The 20,537-nt window shown below is 35.8% G+C and overlaps 1 protein-coding gene across 3 annotated transcripts in view; it reads left to right on the top strand.

Moving 5' to 3' along the window:
- Positions 1-20,537, top strand: part of LOC119783566 (leucine-rich repeat and fibronectin type-III domain-containing protein 2) — a 239,042-nt gene that overhangs the window by 205,259 nt on the left and 13,246 nt on the right. The gene's annotated exons all lie outside the window — the stretch shown is intronic.

The raw sequence follows: 20,537 nt of genomic DNA, 5'->3' as shown, positions 1-20,537 counted from the left end.
CTTACACTAGTACTACTCACCAATTTAACATGTTTAGCTCTATAACATTTTAATGCACCACTCCAATGTCTAAGAGAAAAAAATTTTATGAACATTTTTTAATGTATGGCCACTGTACAGAAGACTGCCATATGATAGAAATATTTACACTGTGCGCATACAATTATTATTATTATTTTCCTAATCCCTGACTGATCATTTTTAATCTAGCGTGTATTATAGTATAGATCAAATTCATCATCCAGCTGCTGCTCTGCACAATTCTCTCCCCAAGAGCTGAATCACACCATCTAGCGGAAAATCACGCAGCTTTTTCAAATCACGCGAGAATGTGTACAAAACAACAAAGATGGCGCCAGCAACACTTGTGGGTCATTTTCAGCGAATGTCTGTGATTTTAAAGTCATTTTGAGTGATAAATAAGGTTTTTTTTTTGCGATCATTGCACTTGCCCGCCGGGCGATGGTTAACATCAAGCCCTGACTTGATCAACAAATCAGCTCTAATGGCTTCATTTTGTAGGTACAGGATTAGCTACGACACTTTTATTCTTTCTGCAAGACACCTTTATCTCCCTTCTATTTTACTTTAAAATTCCCTCTCAGAACCTCAGTTTCTTTGACAAATCACTACACCCCCTAAATGATGTTTTTATACAGTGCTCACAAAGCTTTGTGACACCCTCTCCTGTGTTCTCCTCTCACTATCTTTCCGTCTAAGATTTTCCTCTCTCACCCTCTGCTAACTCCTTACTGTTTGTTTTAGGACGACTGGCAATGGTAATCAGCTTTAGCTGGCAGCCTGAGAAAGAAGTTAAGGCAGTGAGCAGCTGCCAGCAGTCATGCGAGTATGGCAGTGCGTCCATCTGCGTGTGTTCACCACAAAACGCTGTCCTTAAGCAGAGCACATGAGAAATGTGAAGTAAAATTGAATTTCGAGGCTGTCAACCGACACACTTTGAGCAGCCTGTCAAAATCTAATCACAGATGGCTTCATCAGACAGTGTGTCTCACACTGGTGAAAGGGTTTCTGCCTTCCACGTGTAAAATTTAGAAAGCTTCCACCCACAGAGAAGACAGCCTGAAGGGTTTTTTTGCATACAGTATCTGCATGAGTGCTGCATGCTAAAGCTGTAACAAGGATGATGGATGGAACTTGTTACTCACAAGTGATTTACATCTTCTTTACTGTCGACACAGAGCAGGAGAGGGAACCTTCAGATATCACTTGTTTTTACTTCCTTTTTCACGGTCACACATCAAACTCTATCAGAAGACATCCGGGGACGTCTTCCTTTGGTCTTTAGCCTCTGTGGTGCAGCGGGCGGGGCGGGGGGGTCTGACAACAGTTTTTCCTTATGCTACACTCATCCCTCCTCCTCCGCATGGTGATCTACTTTTCCTGCTGAATGTTCCTAGGCTATTCATCTCTTTCTTCCTCTTCCTCCCCACCCCTCCTCTCTACTGTATCTGCCTCCCTGTTGCAATGGCTTCATGTTGTGGTGCACCTCCAGGCTGTGTGTGGGATGGTTTTGTGGGCTGGCATCTGGCAGCCTCTGATAAGAGAGCAAGTGAGCTGGTGCTATTCCTTCTGAGATGTGTTTTAAATTATTTTTAAGAGAGCATTGGCCAAGGTTTTTAATGCGTCTGAAGGGCATTGTCTAGAAAATTATTGAAGTGACCAAACAGGTGTTTCAGCAAGAGTTCTCTGAATTTCTGCAATTTTCATCCACCCTGCAGCCAGATTTAGAAATCCAGCAGCTGATTCTACTTAACCCTTTATAGGCCAAGTTACCATTTTTTATCCCTTGCATACCCCTTACAAAAAGAGTGCCATTTATTTTACTCTGAGTGTTTTTCATGAATTTCTTATAGAAGCTATTTTGTTATTTTTCTTAATATATATATATATATATGGGCAAGTTGGCGTTTCTTGTTATTACATTGACATTCATTAATGCCATCAAAATATACATATCTTTTTAACGTTACAAAGGTAATAAGGCCTTGTCCTGGATTCCAATAACACACGACAAAAATTATCTATAAATTTGTGAAAATGTCTTAAAATAAGTGTATTTACCCTTAATTTGAGAAGGTAAATAAGAAAATCTCCCAGTTGAAGGAGCATTTTTATCCTTAAAATCAGACTATTTGATATTATGCGCTTCAAATAGGAGACTGCATTTTTTTCCTTTATTTTAAATGTAAATGTTCTTATTTCATTTGCAAATTATATCACTATCTTGCTCAGTTCAAGAAAAAAATGCACTTATTTTAAGAAAAACTGACTTACTTACATTTATAGGTTTTTTGCATTCTACTCTTTGCTTGAAATTGAGATAGTCTTTCAAAAATACTAAATACAACATGCTTCTGCAGAGTAAGGAGATGTTTCTCCTTGAGTCATTGTTAGTTATTATAACTTACATTTCGATGGCCAAAATAAAAAAGTCAGATGTTTTTAATTCTCATTAAGTTTCTGCCAATTTCACCTACAACCAGCAAGCAGGCATGATATAAGCAGATGAGTATATGATCATATGGATAGATGCATTTTAAGGCCTTAAAGGGTGATTAAATCAAAATTTGCATGTTTCCAAACTGTGTGGAATCCCTAAAATTGGCCCCCATTCATTTATAAATCAGTCCACACCACAGCTTGATAAACAGCTTTTTTTCAAAGCACTCATCAACATTAGCATGAAGGTGTTTTTACCTTCGACTAAACGCTTCTTAAACCTCTGAGAAGAACATTTTCCAAACTGCTTACTGGCTTGTCTGCAAAAACTGGTCAATCAGCCTGTTTTGTTGTTCAAGGTCAATAGGGGAGGTAAATTATCCAGGAAAATCACAGTCTGCTGGTCGAACTCTCTAAATGCCAAGAAAACCTGTTTTATTGATTTCTTTCTTATCTCCCTGACATAAAACACATTGAAGTTATATTTATAAAAGGGAAGATAATAGTCTCCAAACAACCTTTAATGGGACACACCATAGATAAGTTTAACGTTTTCTTCAGAGGTCTCTGAATGAGCTGTAGGCACAGAAGATTTTCAGAAGAAAATATCTTATAAAGTTATAAACCCTAAAACTTTTAATTCATGCCTATAAAATATTGGATATGAAGGTGGCTGAATCCGTAGAGGGAATTTTCCTCCAATGATAGATGTCATAAACCACAACCAGATATTATACGGTACAAGCTAGAAATACATCTCATATTGTAGTAAAAGGCTTCTGGTGGAACCGACAGGTACTCTGCTCAATTTGTCATTAACATCTAAAGGAAGAGGGCACCAACTCATCAGAGTCTTCTGACCCATACAATATGACCTCATATCATAGTATGAATAGAACGTTATAAAATTAATTATCCGAGCGCCCTATTTTTCCCCTTCCTGAGCACTTTACCATCAACTGAATATTTTCTCGGTCTTCAGCTTTCTAAACCCTCCAAACCAGACCTCCATAAGGAACAACTTAATTTGTATTCTGGTTTTTACAGTTTGATTCGGTCCTTTTGGTTCCAATAAAAAAAAAGTTTTTCTTTTTTCAACTATAACTAGGGATGTAACCATAAAGAATAACAGTATTATAAATGTGTGCTGTGCTCAGTAAAACGCCAAATTGTTTATATCACTGAGTGACAATGTTGCACCGATACCAGTATCAGGCGGGGCCCCGATCCAGCACTAAAATGGTGGTATTGGTATTGGCGAGTACCAACAAACAAATACGGCACCGATACCATTTTTAGAGTCTAACGTTTCTTCAACTATTGTCCCTCATTCCAGGTAGGCAATAAAAAGTTCTACTTGATTCAATTTGTTTTAGTCTTTTTCCTGCTTCACAAAGGTAGGCAGCAGCTTTACTAAGCCATGATGGCGATTATTTTACATCCAAGTAGGATGCAGTTCTTCATATATCAGAGATGGGAAATGTGGAGTCAAGAAGTCATCTCCATGCCATGTATTTAGTCTACCCAGCCAGTTAACCAGGTGAGTCCAATTTGCACAGGTTGATTCACGGTGAAGATTGGACTCACCTGCTTCAGTGGCTGGGTAGAACCAATACATGACATGAAGAGGACTTCTTGACTCCACATTTCCCATCTCTGTCATATGTACACACAGATGGTATCGGTATTGGCCAATACTGCTCAGCCAGGTATCGGGTATCAGTATCGGGGCCAAAAAATGGCATCAGCACAACACTAATTTATACATTTTGATAAAAATTTGACATAGAGCTATGACATTAATTTTAGACATGGAGGACCAATGTCCAGATTGTTTCACTGTAAACACAGCTGAAGAAAAATATGTACTCTCCTCTCCACACTGCAGCATACCCCACTTTCATAAGACAATCCCACATGGACGTGTGATCCCATCCCCACAGGATCATGGTAGTACATGGTGCCTCTAATTTAGTCAAGTTCCACTCATTTAGTCAAGTGTTTTTTTATTTAAAAATGTTTGACTTGGAGTTGAATGATGTTCTTTTTATGATTTCATATATTTTGAATAGATGTTGCTGAGAACGTATTACATATGTGTGCAGAGTTAACTGTTTGACCATAATTGGTACCGTGTTCATCCTTTCATTTGTTGTCCTATAAGGTCTCATTCTGTCTCACTGTTGTTTGACTGGAAGCATCAAGCAACAAAAAAATTGGTAAAAGAAAAAGATAAAGTCTGACAGGAGCTAGAAATGATTTTGGACAAACCAAGCTTAAGATGTATGTTTCAACATTTTAAAGCATTTTTAAGAGTAACACAGAAAACATCTACTGTAGCAAGATAGCAACTGATAAACACGAAAAGCATCCTGTATTCTAAATAGTGTCTGTAAATATTAAGACGATATTTAAGTTCCTTTACTTTTATTTTATACATCTTGTATTGTGAAGGTTGAAGGTCGCTGACACACCGTATTGTCAATTAGGAAAAAAAACAAAGATACTTGTCAAACTAGTATTAAATTATTTGATTATACGTAGAACCTCTATCAAAATATAATGGTCCAAGGTATGTGACAAGCTGTTGATTTAAACAGTCATATCAGAGCATTATCAAGGTCACAAAAGTGTTCACAAAAGTTTCATTGCATTGCATATATGAGGGATCATGGCAGAAGAGCCTTTGGGTTGCAGTTTTCATTTAGGGAAAAATATAGAGGGAAAAAAAACTCAAATAGTACAAAATAAAGTTATAGCAATTCCTGTTGTGATTGATGATTCCTCTGTTACTTTCTGAAACACTATATTTGATCGGTATAAAAATGTTCATATCTTAGCATCCACTATTGACTATTGAAAAAAGAAACTGATAAAAAAAATAAAATAAAAATGTTGAACTTATGCAAAACCGGTTTTATTAAAGAAAACTGTGTTGCTTGATAAGATTAACAAAGCAGATTAAGATGAGAGTGGAATTTAATGGTTGAAAACTAAGTGCTTAGAGTGATTATGTCTTATTTTTGACCGTAGTCTGTTTATTTTTAAACCTTGGTAAAGTTTATCTACATAAGCACTGACTTTGTAATTGTCCTACAGACTAGTCTTGATGCAACGCATGTTTATGTGAAACACCCTCTGCTTTCTGCTCATGAAAAGATAAATCAAACAAGTTGCTGCACTTTATCACAGGCAAAAAATCTCTTTCCAGGGGATTTTGGTAATTAATCTCCTACCTTTGTGGGTCACTGCTGCAACATTTGTAAATAAATTTGACTCTGGGGGCTAATAAATTGAACGGCATTCCCCCATCCTTCTTCCAGCTAATGTTGTATTTGATTGGGAGTTTCTGGGGGAAGAAGTTAACAGTAGCACCTAAAGTAGAGCCAAAAGTGGTATCTGGCATGTCACTTTTTAAATATGCCACTTCTCAACTGGCATGCACCATTTTTCCTGAGATATGCATTATTTTTTATTTTATTTATTTGTTTATTTGACAGGGACAGTACAATTAAACATTGCAACCAAACAGGTGGCCGATGTCCAAGTACATAAGGCTTGTAGCCATGGGCTAATTTGCAAAGAGAAACTGCATATGCCACTTTGAAATGGTTTATGTCAGTTTCAGCAGGTCGAACATGGGCAATGAAAATTAATGTTCAGTAATATAGTTGTTTATGTATATCTGTTGAAGAAAACAGAAATAAATCATACTACTAAGTCTTTCCTTTGACAATGTGACTGGATGTTCTAGAAACGACAGCATTACAGAATGAGGCGGATCCCGAGTAATCTGCTAAGCATTAGCCACAGTTTGTACAGTTCTTCTTCTTCTTCTTCTTGTTCTTCTTCTTCTTCTTCTTTGTCTCTGGTTGCAAACAACAGGTGATCCTGCTGTCCTTATGTGTGTGGCCGCAGATCAATAAAACATTTTCATATATTTAGATTTGAAGTTAAGAAGAAAATATTCACATTAAAAGTGTGAATAAAGCAGCCACTTTACCTAATTATGTGTCTATCGAAGTAGTCCAAAGTCCTTCCTAAAACTAAATAAACATTACAATTTAAATATGCCTTTTTTCAACTCAAAAATTAAAAGAACTCGACCACCTACTGGCATAAAATATTAAGTAAATGGATGTTTGTGGTTGTAAAAGTCTACATTTTCCTAACAAAGTAAATAGAAAATGTTCCTTTTGGTCAAATTTGGTCAGTAAATTTTATTCTACTTCAGGATTTAATTTATTTTTCATTTATTGACTTTTGCTGATTTATGCTTATTGGATGTCTTATAGTTCCTGTATGTATTTCAGATAAAAAATTGGAAAATTATGTTTCCACAGAACCATATAAACTTAGTATAAATAATTGAAGGGCTTTAAATTTAACTCTGGATAAAAAAAACAAGTTATTTCCACCAATGTTTTTGTCACCTTTATCTAATTTAATTAAATCCAGAAAGGGTTAGATGGAGCCGGTTTAATTATTTTATAGTATGTGCTATAGTTTTTTAGGTTAGGCTTACACTGATGACAATGTAAGATCAAAAACCAATATTAATTTTGCTTAGAAAACATATAAAAACTGTCATCTAACCGAATCCTTGAACACATGGTCACATGGGCAGATTTTATTCTGATGTAGTTGCATGTGGGTTATATTATACATTTGGTATACAGAGGAATTCCTGATTGACTCAATGAGTGCAAGCCCCGTCCCCCCCGGGTGCTGATACTATGTGCTTGGTTTTCTCCAAACGTATAGCTCTATGGTTCAAACTGCTCTTTTGTGGCGGAATGACGTGCAGCTTATTCATATACGTTAAGCAAAATCAAAGTGACGATGCCACTTTACTGCATAGAAAGAAGAGGTGTTCTCCGTAGCTTTTCCTAGCCCCCCCCCCTCTATGTTCAGTGTTGTTCAAAATGTTGTCCTGTACCTGGTTAATTAAGCCATTGAGACACATATGCTGGGATTTATTCACTGTTAATGATTTATACAATGTCTTAAATTTGATGTAATTTAGAGCACTATTTAAAACAGGTAGATTTTAAAGTTCAAAGTGTTCTCATATCTAGGATAATTTTACTCAAACTGATTATCTTAAAATATTGTTGATAACTTTTAATGATGGTATCGTTAAAGCAAACCTACTTTGATAAATGTCCATTCAACATGACATCTCCATTCGGAATGTATATTTTACGACTTAAGAAACAAAGCTACTTTTTATTCCTAATACTTTGTGAACCTGCTCAAACGATAAAAATATAATTAGAAAAAAATGTTCCATGAAAAGCATCCCTCACCCTGCATATCTCACCCTTTGACCATTTACTGCCAAAAGATTCAGAGTTTATGGTCAGAACGTTCAGTGAGCAGGAGCGATCTGATGTGCGTTGCAGGACACCAGATAAATATTAGATGAACCAGCTGTGTGTGTGGGGGGGGGGGACTCTTTGGCTAGATGGGCAGCGTGGTTGTCAGTTACCCGTTTATGTCTAAGATAGCTGAGAGCCTGTGCCTCGCCTCAGGAGGTGCAAGGAATGGTGTGTGATGGATGCTGCGGCGTATCCACAACTGGAACGATGTATGAGGCCCAGCTTCAACCCGGCTGTGTGGGAGACTTCTGACCACGCATGGCGAGTGCACTCTTCTATCTCTTCGTTTTCTTTTCAAAAGGAGTAAAGATTGGATCAAGTTACTGTATGAGGATTTAGTCTGTGGCCACGTTAGAAAATGTATTGATGGATCAAAAAGTCAGAAAATTATCATAATTCTTTCCTCATAATGAAAAGAAGAAAAGCTATTTCACAGAAGAAATGCATTATTTAGGGATATACCTCTTTATCTTTATGCTTTTTTTTTTATTTTTTACTATCTTTAGACTTGTAGCTCACAGTAGTTATACTGTAGCCATGACCAGCAATCAGTGTGATTTGGGAGCAGCAGCACTGTGACCTTTAAAAATAGCACACTATGGAGGAATTAAGAGTTCAGTTCAATCCAGAAGACTTAATAAGCCCAAAGGGGAAATAAATAAATATTGTAGCTTCTATGGTTTTTACAGAATGGCTGTAGATGTCGATAGCTGTGGGCAGAAAGTATCTCATGTAGTGATCTGTCTTACAGCAGTTATATGAAGACCTCTCATTAAAGACACTGTTATTGCATAAGTTTGGAGAACAATATTCTCAAAGTTGTGTTTTTTATACTATAAAAAAAATCTTAATGCAAATATCTTAAAGGTTCTAGATGAGGCCCCAGATAAAAAACCAGACGTCTTTGTCAATTTTTTTTAGCTTTTCTAAGTCATTTTCTCACCAGCAGATGATGGCAAAATAAATCACACCCTCATCAACAGACTCATGCTAGATATGCAGCTTCTTTCTGCAAACATTGAGGGACCTTCTTCCTCATTTAGTACACTTTGCTCTGTCTTTTCTTTTAGAAAGCTTCACCATTTTATCTCCAGTCCAGTTTTCTCTTTTATTGAGGCAATCTAAAACTCCTCCATTGTCTACAGCTTTTTCCCATGATTTAAAGAGTGTCTAACATATTCTCATTTCTCCTGAAAATCTACAACAATCTCCTTTCCAGTAAAGTTCATATGATATGATGAAGTTCTCTTGCATCCGCAGTCTGCCTGTAAATTACTGCAGAGGCACATGACTGCTTGTGACAAAAACTATAATTAGAAACATAAAATTCTGCTAGCATTTGATAGACTTATTATCTACTTCAAGTATGTCCTGCATTGTAACTCGGTTGTGCATAGATCCATAGGAGCTTGTTGTTTGGCATTAAATGCATGGAGAGTTAAGGTATCCTGGTAAACCAGACTAGTTTACTGTGTTTGCAGCACATTTTAGTTTGGAAAGGAGTTAGAAGAACCTGATTTCAAAGGCGGCACAAACAACCATTGAGCCATGACATTAATTGTGGACATGAAGGACCGATGTCCAGACTGCAACTGGAATCTTCACTGTAAAATAACTGCATCATGCATTTGTGTCACTAATAAGCTGCCAGACTTTTATTCAAAATATTCCCCTAAATCTTTTTCAGTTAAGAATAGAGGCAGTGATTTTAGTGCAACGAATGTCTAACACAGCAGATACAGATGTGAGGTCATTCATTTATTGAACTCACTCCCTGTTTTCAAAAGAGATGTGCTCACAATGGCTGATGTCAAACATGTGTGAAACCTTTCTGTTTTGAAAAATAATGGGAATTAGAGCTGATGTCTGGTTTTAGACATCAGCAGACATTTAGTTTTAGTTTAAAGCTTTCAGCTTCTATGCACACATTAAAAATTTAGTCTCTGTAAAAGGCTAAAACATAAAGAAATCTTCTCAGGTCACAAACCAAGGCAAAAACATTTAGCTTTAAGTACCAGCTTATATATTTCTGGAGGAACATTTAGTGAGTCAGAAAGTGACAGGATGCAGATGGATGAAACCGACTCTATCCTTAGAGCCCTTGTTAAGGAAATCAAACCCATAATATGTTTTCTTTTGTATTTGACATCTTAAAATGCCTTTTGCTTAATATTTTCTGCAATTTATCTGACATTAAAACACAACATGATGTTCTCTTATAAATAAACTTAACCCTAAAATATACGTATTATTGTTATAATATAAACCAAGGTCAACTCAGGATAAACTCCCTCTGAGAAGCTTCATGTTTGACCGCCTAATTTAATTCCTTAATTTGTAATTCCTAGTTTCAATTTGGAAATGTCATAATGAAATCTTTGCACAAAATTATTAAATGTCTGGGAGCCAGGCAAAATGAAAATGATGAATGGATTCTATCTAATTAGATAAAGGTTTCTTAGGTCAGTTTTTTCATTTTAATTCCAGGAATGATTTTATTTGAAATGCTGTCAGAAATCATTTGGCATCTATTAAGAGCTTTAGAGACGTCCGCGCCTGTGACTGAGTTGTTCATTTACTGATATACACAGGAAGCTTTTATCTAACATCAGGCAGGATTGATGAATCAGTGCTGTTTTCTTTTGGATGTCAGCACAACAAAGTAAAAGGTAAACAAGAGGAAAGAAGATGGTGCATGACCTTGAAGAGGTCCACCTTCTCTCTGTGTGATTTATGAAGCTATACAGTAAAGTCTTTCAAAGTAGTTGTTATATTAGGCAAAAAAAAAGTTTGGGGGAAATGTTGGCCTATTATATTTCATTCATTTGTTAAGTTTAAGTGACTAGAGGTACAATATCGCACATGCAGACAACAACTTATGGCAGAAGTGTAAAAAACAGGAATAGTCCAAGAGTATGTTTTTAAAAGAACAAAAAAATACAGAATAATACAAAATGAATGAGCCGGTGGTAACAGCGTACAACGTTTATTTCTGCTTATTGTGTGCAGAATTAGTTTCATGCTCAAAAAGGACAATGTGAATATTATAAGGACAAAGCCTTTAAGTATAACGCTTTATTTTATCATGAACATATTGTTTTTTTGGTAAAAGCATTCTACAAGACAGAGGTCTCTTTGAAAGTGTGGCTAAACTCTGCATTCTGTTCCTTTTTATTCAACTAAACTCAGTTTATTTATATAGTGGCAGTTCACAACCCAACGCAGTTTAAAGAGAAAATTGGTTTTACTTTACTACTAAACATAATACCATGAAAAGTCTGTTTAATTATGAAAAGAGAGCCATACGAATTCTAGCTGGCCAAAAACAAAGTAGGGGAAACAGCAAACTTCAGAAAGGAATTGCTTTTTAGCCTACTTGTAAAAAGCAATATCTTGTAGAAAGGCATTCTGAATGCGGCATCCTTTTAATAAAACACTGTGGGGAGCATCATACTGTTGAGGTCCTATGTTTTGTTTTTTAAGTGCAAAAAAAAAAGGGAAGCAGAGTTGATTAGAAGATATTGGAGGATAAACATTTAATTTCCAGTATGACAGTTAGCTTAAAAATCCCGGCACAGAGATGTAGATCAGGGGTCTTCAATCTTTCTCAGTTCTGAGCTCAGGACTCCCTGAATGGTGGAGAAAAAAGACTCCCTTCCCTGTCAGTCGTACAGGGCAGAAGTGTCATGTTCTAGATTTCTGGTTGTGTTAAAGTTTTTCTTTGGGTTTTCAGTTACACTTTATTCATACCGTACTGTGTTTTCTAGTCATTAGTTTCATTTCTTTTTAGTTCTTTTCTAGTTATATTTAAGCCCTGTTGGAGGAATCCCTGTATTCCCTTGTTACTCCATTCCCCCTATGTCTATGGCTTCCCCCCAGCTCCCTTCTAGCTACTTCTATTTACACCTGCTCCCAATCAGTTGATTACTCCATCCGTTGTTCTGTCTGCCATATATACTCCTTTTCTGCAGTTACTCTTTGGTCGATTCTCTTTGTTCCCCACTGAAGCTCTATGTTCCCCTTTGTTCTGGTTTCTGTGTTCCCTGGTTAGTTATTCTGGATTTATGCTTCGGTTGCCATTGGTCTAATTATTAAATCTGCTATAAATTACCTCAGCCTCCATCTCTGCATTGGGTCGGCTACAAACCTCCACTCTACATGACAGGCAGAGCAGGATGTGGCCTACTCAAAGCTCTGGTTTAACAATGTTTGTTGCTTATCTGTTTTAAAATAAAACAATAAACGAAACAGAATGAACTGCCGATATTTTTCTCTTTTGTTTTTTTTTCTTCTTGAATTTAAAATTTAAAACTCCCCAAACAAAAAAGTAGCATTAATATTTCTGTACGGTACCATTTTAGACCTTGCAGAAACATCCATTTTGTACCTAGTCAGTCTCAATGTTGAACTACTCGAATTCATTGCAATTAAATCAGTGTTGCTGTTGTTACCTTAGCAATCACCTACAATAATTGGCATTTCCCATCTCATTTGGTGACTAGAGTTTAAAGTAAACATTGATTGTTTTAAATGATTTAAAGGGTTGCTCCTTCATAAGTAGATAGGGAAACCCTCATTACAAAGTAATGTGCAGCTCTATAATGGGGAGAATTATTGCTGATTTCAGAATAATGGTTTCCACTCTAAAAAGGTTCTATAATCAATGCAGAATAGGGTTCGGCTGCAGCCATTGCCAGTAGCTTAAGAATTCCAGTGGACTTGAAGCTGAAGCAACATCCACTATTGGCAAAAAGGGACAGTCGTGGTTTATCGTCATAGTTTTTTTTAAATATATATTTACTGGTTGTTTATTTTATACCTGCTCCTCTTGTGGCTAGTGTGTTGTGTTGTATTTTATTATCTGGTTGTTGTTTTGTTCTGTTTTCTTTCCCTCTTGTTTCGTACCGATGCTGAAGTTGACTTCTAAGGTCTGCTGTATATTTTTTGAGTTGTTTTATTTTGGTTTTTGTTTTCTTTCTGTTTGTCTTTTTTTTTCTCCCCTTTTTACTCTCATATGTCTTTCTCTCCCCTCAGTTCTTATCCCATCTGCCTTTCTCATCTCCCTTTATGTCTATGTGTCCATTGCATATGAATTTATTTCATAAATCATTCATAATAAAGCTTCACAAATACCAGGCAGAACCTTATGGCAACAATCATAACTGTCTCATTGTGAAAGCAAATCTGTTGGGCTATTATCTAGCTCAGGAACATCAATTCCCAGAAGTATATTAGTTAAACAGGACATGAGAAAAACTAAAATTTACAATTACCTGCCAAAAACTGAACAACATCGTCAACTGCAGCAGATGAGATGATCACCTATGCCTAGGTTTAGAGTGCATGTACTCTATTATTTTAACCCGTTTATTTATTATAAACCCTAAACTTGTTTCCATTTAGTTTAGGTTTCCAATATTTTTTTCTGAACTATTTGGTTTTTTTTTTATTTGAGACACAAACCTCTACTAAACTGATTATTTTTGATAGGTTGTATGTTTTCTTTTGGATTTGGGTGGCGAAAAAAATTCACGAAGTGGGTTTTATTTATTTCAATATTAGATTTTGTTATTTAGGTTTTAAAAACAGAAATAGTGAAACAACACTGCTATTTCCTTTCTGCAATCTGATATAATTCTTCTTTATCTTTATAATTATGAAATTCCTTGTGTTTGTTGCAGGCAATAAACTAATAAGACAGCTGAAACAATTTTATAAAAACAATGTTACTATTTTATTATTTAAAGATAAAAGGTAGATAGTTTGACATATTTAAGGTAGCCGATTTAATCCCAAAGATTGGAAGAATTTGATAAAAACAGTGGAATCATTATTCTGTTTGAAACAAAAGATCAGGTTAGGTTTTTACCTTTGCACTTTATTAATCTATTCTAAATCTATTTGCAACACTAATGAAACCCAGGGCTGGTAATTGCAAACTCTGTAAACTGTTTTGATTGTGAAGGTTTCCCACCATGAAAACAGATGTAGGCTTTAAATAAAGGCTTGTGTTAGCGCCCACAGTTGAGTTGCTGCCTCTGCTGTTTTTAAAGCCCCTGACGTAGAATGTGCAAAGGCTTAAATTCTGTGTGTGACCTTAAAAAAAAAGAAAAGTTCAATTCCCCCATTAAACCTCCACTTAAGCCCAACAGAACTGCTCCCTTCATTTTTGCCTTGTTTAAAAGTGCAAACCTTATCACAACTTGAAAAACTGCAGATGCCTTAAGACTCTTTCAGACCAAATGTGTTTACCAGCTAAAAACTCATGGGCTTCTAAGAAGTAAAAAAAAAAAAAAAAAAACATCTTGAGAGAAATAAACTCAGCACTGTGGGAGTTTTTTTTCTTTTTTTCTGATGTGGTTAATCGTGGTTGAATTTGGCTCTTTCAGATGAATTACATCACACAGAGAATGTGGGTGCACACAAAGGGATTAAAACATGCAAACAGAAATTTTGTCAAATAACCTAAAACCGAAACAAGCTAAACTTTAACCGCTGATATCAGGGTTCACAGATTATCTCCAGCCTTCATGAAAGAAATAAAGTCCAAACAGTTGTTTCTACCCTTGAAAATAAAGGGAATACATATAACACTAAAATTATATAAAAAGGATTTTCTTTGTTCTGATTTCTGAATTGTTTAGTCATGGGAATACATGAAATGTGGGCGGAAGTTCAACTGAATAAACTGCATAACTTACACTCATGCATCAGAGGATAATCCGTTTGTGAAGCAGCCAATAGCATTAAACCACACCTCCGTGTAATCCAATCAGCATCTGAGTCCTGCTTATAAGACCTTCAATCAGCTGCTCAATCTGCCTCCACTTTCAGACCTGAGTGGTCTTCATCCCTGTCCTCATTCAGCAGCTCATGTATATAATTAAAAGATATTCATTGTAAATGTACCGCGTCGAGGCCTGAGTGGCAAAGTCTTAAAATATCGTATCAATAAAACTCTCCCTTCTTTTTGTGAAAATGGAAAAAGTGGAAAGATATTGATGTATGAACTGAAATAATGCTTTTCTTCTGTGAACTTTGCTCTTTCAGGTTACTGTCTCTGATTACTGCCTGTAGAATCAAAATAGAACTTAAAGAACCTGTGTGACACTAAAAAGCAGACTAAGATAGCTGAAAATGCAAAACTTTGTGTTACAACATTAAAAACAGAAAAGTTATTAACATTTTTAGGTCATAAAAATGCTTCAGAGGAGCCATTTTCTAAGGATATTTGCAAACCGAAGGCATTGAGTTATTTGAAAACTAAATGGTTAATTTCCCACCTTGTTTGTGTGCATGGAAGCACAACAAATAAACTGCAATAGTCTTTAAACTCAGAATAAGTTATCAAGTGAATACTGCTATCCCACATTTTGGTGTCAGACAGCTGGCTAACTGTTATCCTAAGTCAACCTATTACTGCTAATTACACTCATGAACTAACCCTGCTTGGTTGTTGGATTTGTTGAAGTAATTCTGACTCTTTTGCAAATTTAAGCTGAGGCCTGACATGAGGAAAGCAACCAAAATGGTCTTTGCTTTATCGGAAGAGCCTGTAAATATTGGAGATTAAATATTTTCGCTGGAATCACCATTTGCACAGAAGTTTCAGACCATTTTTGGATACATAGATTTTAAAGCTTCTTTCAAGACAGCCAATAACTGATCTTAATAAAATTTAAGCCCCAACATAAAAGAAAAAGGACAAACTATTTGTTTTGAACTTAATGTTTATGCTAACGGACAGGTTCCTGTAGCATTTAAATTGATACTGTGCTGCAGAGGTGCTTCTGAGGTCAACTGCAATCAACGGCTCAATGCAAAATAATATATTATAATTTTTAAACTGTGTTTTACCAATAACTTCCTAAAATAAACATAATGGTCTCTTCATTTTAGTGAGTGTTTGTTGTTGGCTGCAGGTCATTGTACAGTAGTGATTAATATCTTGTTGAAAAACATGAAGTTATCCACCTCTGTTGACACGTCACCCACATTTAACCGACGTTCCAGCACTTAGATTTCAATGAATGTTTTCTGCAGCTGCATTTCTAGGTTTTCATTTTTGATTAAACGTGACCATGGTCTTTTGTGTAAGACCTCCTTGTTCAACTGTTTCACAGGGAGTTTTGAAGACACAACAGCCATGGATCAACACAAAAAGATACAGAGCACGTCAAAGGTTTATCCAGAAGGACTTAACCTAGAACAACATCCTTGTTCACATTACAAAGAAACATCATTAACTTACTTACTTCAACACTGTAGGCGGTAGTTACCAAAGTTCTTGCCCATTATTTTCAGTTTGTAACCTCATTATCACTTAGGTAATAGTGCAAGACAAAGATCCAAAGCACATCTGCATGTCCACCTCTGAATGGCTTACATGTTATGGTTATATGGTGGCCTAGTTGAAGTCCAGATGTAATGTGATCAGATATTAGGTTTAAGCTGGAATTTGTTTTTTAATTCAAGACCAGTTAGTTCAGATAGAAATCATTTTTTGAATCAAATAATCACTATTTAGGTTATATTTATCAGATTTGTTTGATGTGACACAACAGTAAAACTGGAAAAACACAAAAGGGGCACAGACTACTGTCTCAGTTTCTGTCCTATCTGCATTTTCAGATTTTTCCAAAAATCACAAATTGCACAGCATCAGTGGTTTGCATGCAGCACTTACAGGTTCAGCTGTCATCCAGACTGTTTTTTTTCTTAGATTGCAGCAGCGAGAGTCAGAGCGAGAAAGAAAAATGGAATGGAACTGAGTCTACTTCTCTATGTGCACTTAGAAGTGTTCTGAGTACTCTGCAGAAGAGAGCTATGGCAAAAAAAGAAAAAAAAAAACGAAGTTAGGATTAGTTGAAGACTGAATGTGGCTTTTATTTTAATGCTTGCCTTCAGAGAAATTTATTTTTGTTGGTTTTCTAAAGCGAAAATGTAGCTAAATCTGTCAACATGTATTTCTACAGAGGATACAGTAAGAACACCTTCCTTTTCAACTTTCCAGTCAGGAAGGCACAATGCCTTGCAAGAGTGTTCATAACCCTTTACATTTTTTCACATGTTCTCATGTTAAAATCATAAATCTCTGTTTATTCATGTCAGAATCTATACGATAAATAAATAAAGCACATATTTGTTACTAGATGTGAATAAGGGGAACGGATACAGGAACAAAAGGAGGAACTTTAAATAAATTACAGAATCTAAAGAGGTCTATAAAATGAACTGCTGAGTCTTTTATAATTAGTTAATAAAGTGTGCCTGTGGTTTATTCCTTCTCAGCATAAATCCAACTGTTATGACTGTTTTGGGGATTGTTATTTTAAAAACACGATGGCAGGTCAGGTTAAAGTTGAAGATGACATTAAAAGAAGGTGTTCCTCCATCCATTTCTGACACACTTCATCCCAAATGGGGTCACGAGGGGTGCTGGTGCCTATCTCCAGCTGTCTATGGGCAAGAGGCGGGGTAAACCCTGGACAGGTTGCCAGTCCATCACAGGGCAACACCAAGATAAACAACCATTCACATGCACTTTCACACCTAAGGACAATTTAGAGAAGCCAATGAACCTAACAGTCATGTTTTTGGACTGTGGGAGGAAGGTGGGAATCGAACCCGCAAAAGTTCAAGCTTTAAACATCTCCTGAAACACTGTTTTTCATCATATTAATTTTTTTCCTTTTTTCTTGACTGCAACATTTGACAGGATGTTTAATAATTGTCACAGATTTGACAAACCATGTAGCTGAAAGCAAAGGTGAAAATGTTGCACTAAATAAGGCAGATAGCCTTGTTGACCATATGTATCATTTTGAACAATCCATTGCCATGCTAAAACATTTAGATTGTAATATCATACTGAAATACAGAGCAACTTTTAATATTTTTATTTATTTTTGGAAATGTTAAAAACAATATATACAATCCCAGTGGAATGAAATGAAGTTTGCGATTCTAAGATGAAATACTTAAATGCTTCTGAAAGCCACCATGTAAAGTCAGAGGTGACAAACTTAAAGCACAGTCACTAAAAAAACAAACTGATATAAGCTGTAAAAAAAGAAAGCAGAATAATGATTCTTGTGCATAAATTGAAGTCTAAAGGGGTCAGTTTACTCTGCAGATCCACGTTTCTGAATGAACATTTTGAAGAATGGAGGGCTTTGCTGTTACAGGATTACTGCCCTCTCTCAGGGCCAGCACTACCAACTGAACAATTACATTTTTATATAACAGATGGCAAAACAGCTGCAGAGGCTATGTTATACGAAGGTAATGCTTATGCAAGAGATCTCTACTTATAAAACACATTTTTTTCACAAACTGCTGCAATGAGTGTGCCAAAAAACAGATATCATGATTTTACATGGAGCTAACTTCTGTAACTCAGATGGGTTAATTATTTAAAGAGATTTAAATTTGAGGCAATTTAATTTCAATAATTTAAACCACCACGCGTCCTAAAGAGGCAGCATAAGAAAAAAAATAAAGCCTTATTTTTTATTTACAGTGACCCAACAAATTAATTATTTTCAGCAGACTTCTAAGCCCCTCAACAAGTTTTTATTATTTACATATTGATGTTGAACAACACTAAGTAAGAAAGATTCTCATTAATGGATAGAGCAACATTTTGCTTCCACAAAGGACTTCAATTTATCATTTTTAACATTTTATTTTGCATTCAATCTATTATAATAATTGAACTTAATTGATCTCACAGAGAAATTTACCTCTGGATTTAACCCCTCCCCTTGGGGAGTAGAAGGCAGCCATTGTGCGGCACCCAGGGAGCAGTGTGAGGTTAAGGTTCTTGCTCATTGGACAAAGAGTGGAGGCTGTGGGGATCGAACCGGGCATTTGCAACCTTCTCACAGCAGAAGCGCACTGCTCTAACCACCAGGACAACACTCCCCTAAATTAGGCCAACCCTGGATGGAAGTTCCTCCTTCCAGTTAGGGAACAATATTAAAAACAATCCTGTTGTTCAACAAAGACTATCAATCAAGGAAAAGAAAATAGTCCTGGTCAAAAGAACCGTTCTTTAACATGTTGCTGTTCTGCAGGAACAGGAAAAGTTTCTCTGGAACATTGTACACTTTTTCCCATTTAAAGAAAGAGTATTTGTAGTTTTTCTAACCCTTTTATATGCTACATATGTTTGTTTATCTTTTTTTCCAACCAATTGGTGTTTTTTTCAAAGATTAGACTCTTTTTTTGGTCGGCTTTTTATGTGACTAGTACTCAAGTATGAAGAGGCTACAACCATAAAGTTACTCGTCACGGTAGATACCAGGTCACATCCTGAACACTTAATGACAGTTAATGTAGATGTTGAAAACATCACATCTGTGCACTGCACCCTGAACCTAAGATTATGACTACCTTAGTATCTGCTTTAACATTTATGAATACTTTGGTAAATCATATTATTTAAAGGAGGTTTTTAAAAGTTTAAAGTGTTACTGTTTCAGATAGAAGCATACTTGAAATACATTTACAAATCAACATTTATCAATACAATTAAGAAGAAGGGTTTTTCTTTCCTATAATCATCTTGAAACTAAAAAGTATGAAAGTCGTTTTAAGAAAGTTTGAACAAACTGAACCCAGGGCTGTATAGATTTCGTTTATCATCTTTCATTCAATCTACAGAAGGTCAGTGGAGATTTAAGGTTGGAGATTGTTCTGGAATCTCTGCTTCTTCCTCCTTTGACTTCTCCATTGCTTTGACAGTAACAGAGTAGAACCCCCATCAGTTCCATGTATAAACAATGCTGTTCTCTTCAGAAATTGACCTTTTGTCTACATGGAATCCCCAAATGTTTAGTGCAAAGAGAAATATTAAAATGTGTTTTTCCACCATCTTTACAGGAGTGTTTGCAGCAGCATTGTTCTTGATTTTCAGATACTTGGCAGCTTTGCAAAAACACATTTCTTGCAAAAGACTTTATATTAGTCTACATTAGTCATGTATTTTTCTCTTTTGCAAAAAGATCTAAAAAACACTGATTGATTCTTTTCTTTTTGAGATTAGATCATAATTAGCAAAGCAACTTTATTTTTTACCTTTCAACGATCATAATTACATCCCTGACTGAGAGAAAGGAATGATTGATTTCTCTATTTGTAGCTAAACATAGATTTTTTTTTTCATTTTTTATTATCCAAATAGTTTAGGCCTGAACCAAGTGATTAGCCAAAACCTTTCAATTGATTCTTGAATCAGGCAAAGGGTTTTCTGGTTTTCTGTCAAATACTTCGATGAAAATTATTCTTTAGTCACCATATCAGGTGCTGCAATAATAATAATAATTTGAATTTTAGAAATTTACGATATATTCAAGTGCAACAAAATCAGGTAGAAATGAAAATATAAAAACATTACCTAATTGATACATAGCAAGCCAGCTAAAGGCAGATTGTGCAATAGTGGAGTCTTGGAGCAATGCATTACCATCTTGCAACTTTTAGATGCATCTCTTCTCTTAAACTCAGGCCCTGCAGAGGTGAATAACGTGCTAAAGTAGAAAGTCAGACATTTTATTTTGGACCTCAGAGAAGAAATGCATCTAAAGGTTGAATTTCAGGACTTGACTCTAGTAAATATAACTAAACCAAAAAGATCAATTTGTTTAAGAGCTGAAGACCCAACCAGAGGTTTTAATTCTGATAGATTGTTTA

Source organism: Cyprinodon tularosa, unplaced genomic scaffold (assembly GCF_016077235.1).
Source record: "Cyprinodon tularosa strain WSP-4 unplaced genomic scaffold, ASM1607723v1 ctg207, whole genome shotgun sequence".
Lineage (NCBI taxonomy): Eukaryota > Metazoa > Chordata > Actinopteri > Cyprinodontiformes > Cyprinodontidae > Cyprinodon > Cyprinodon tularosa.
Note: the sequence above shows the minus strand (reverse complement) of the source record. Positions and strands in the feature narration are given on the sequence as shown.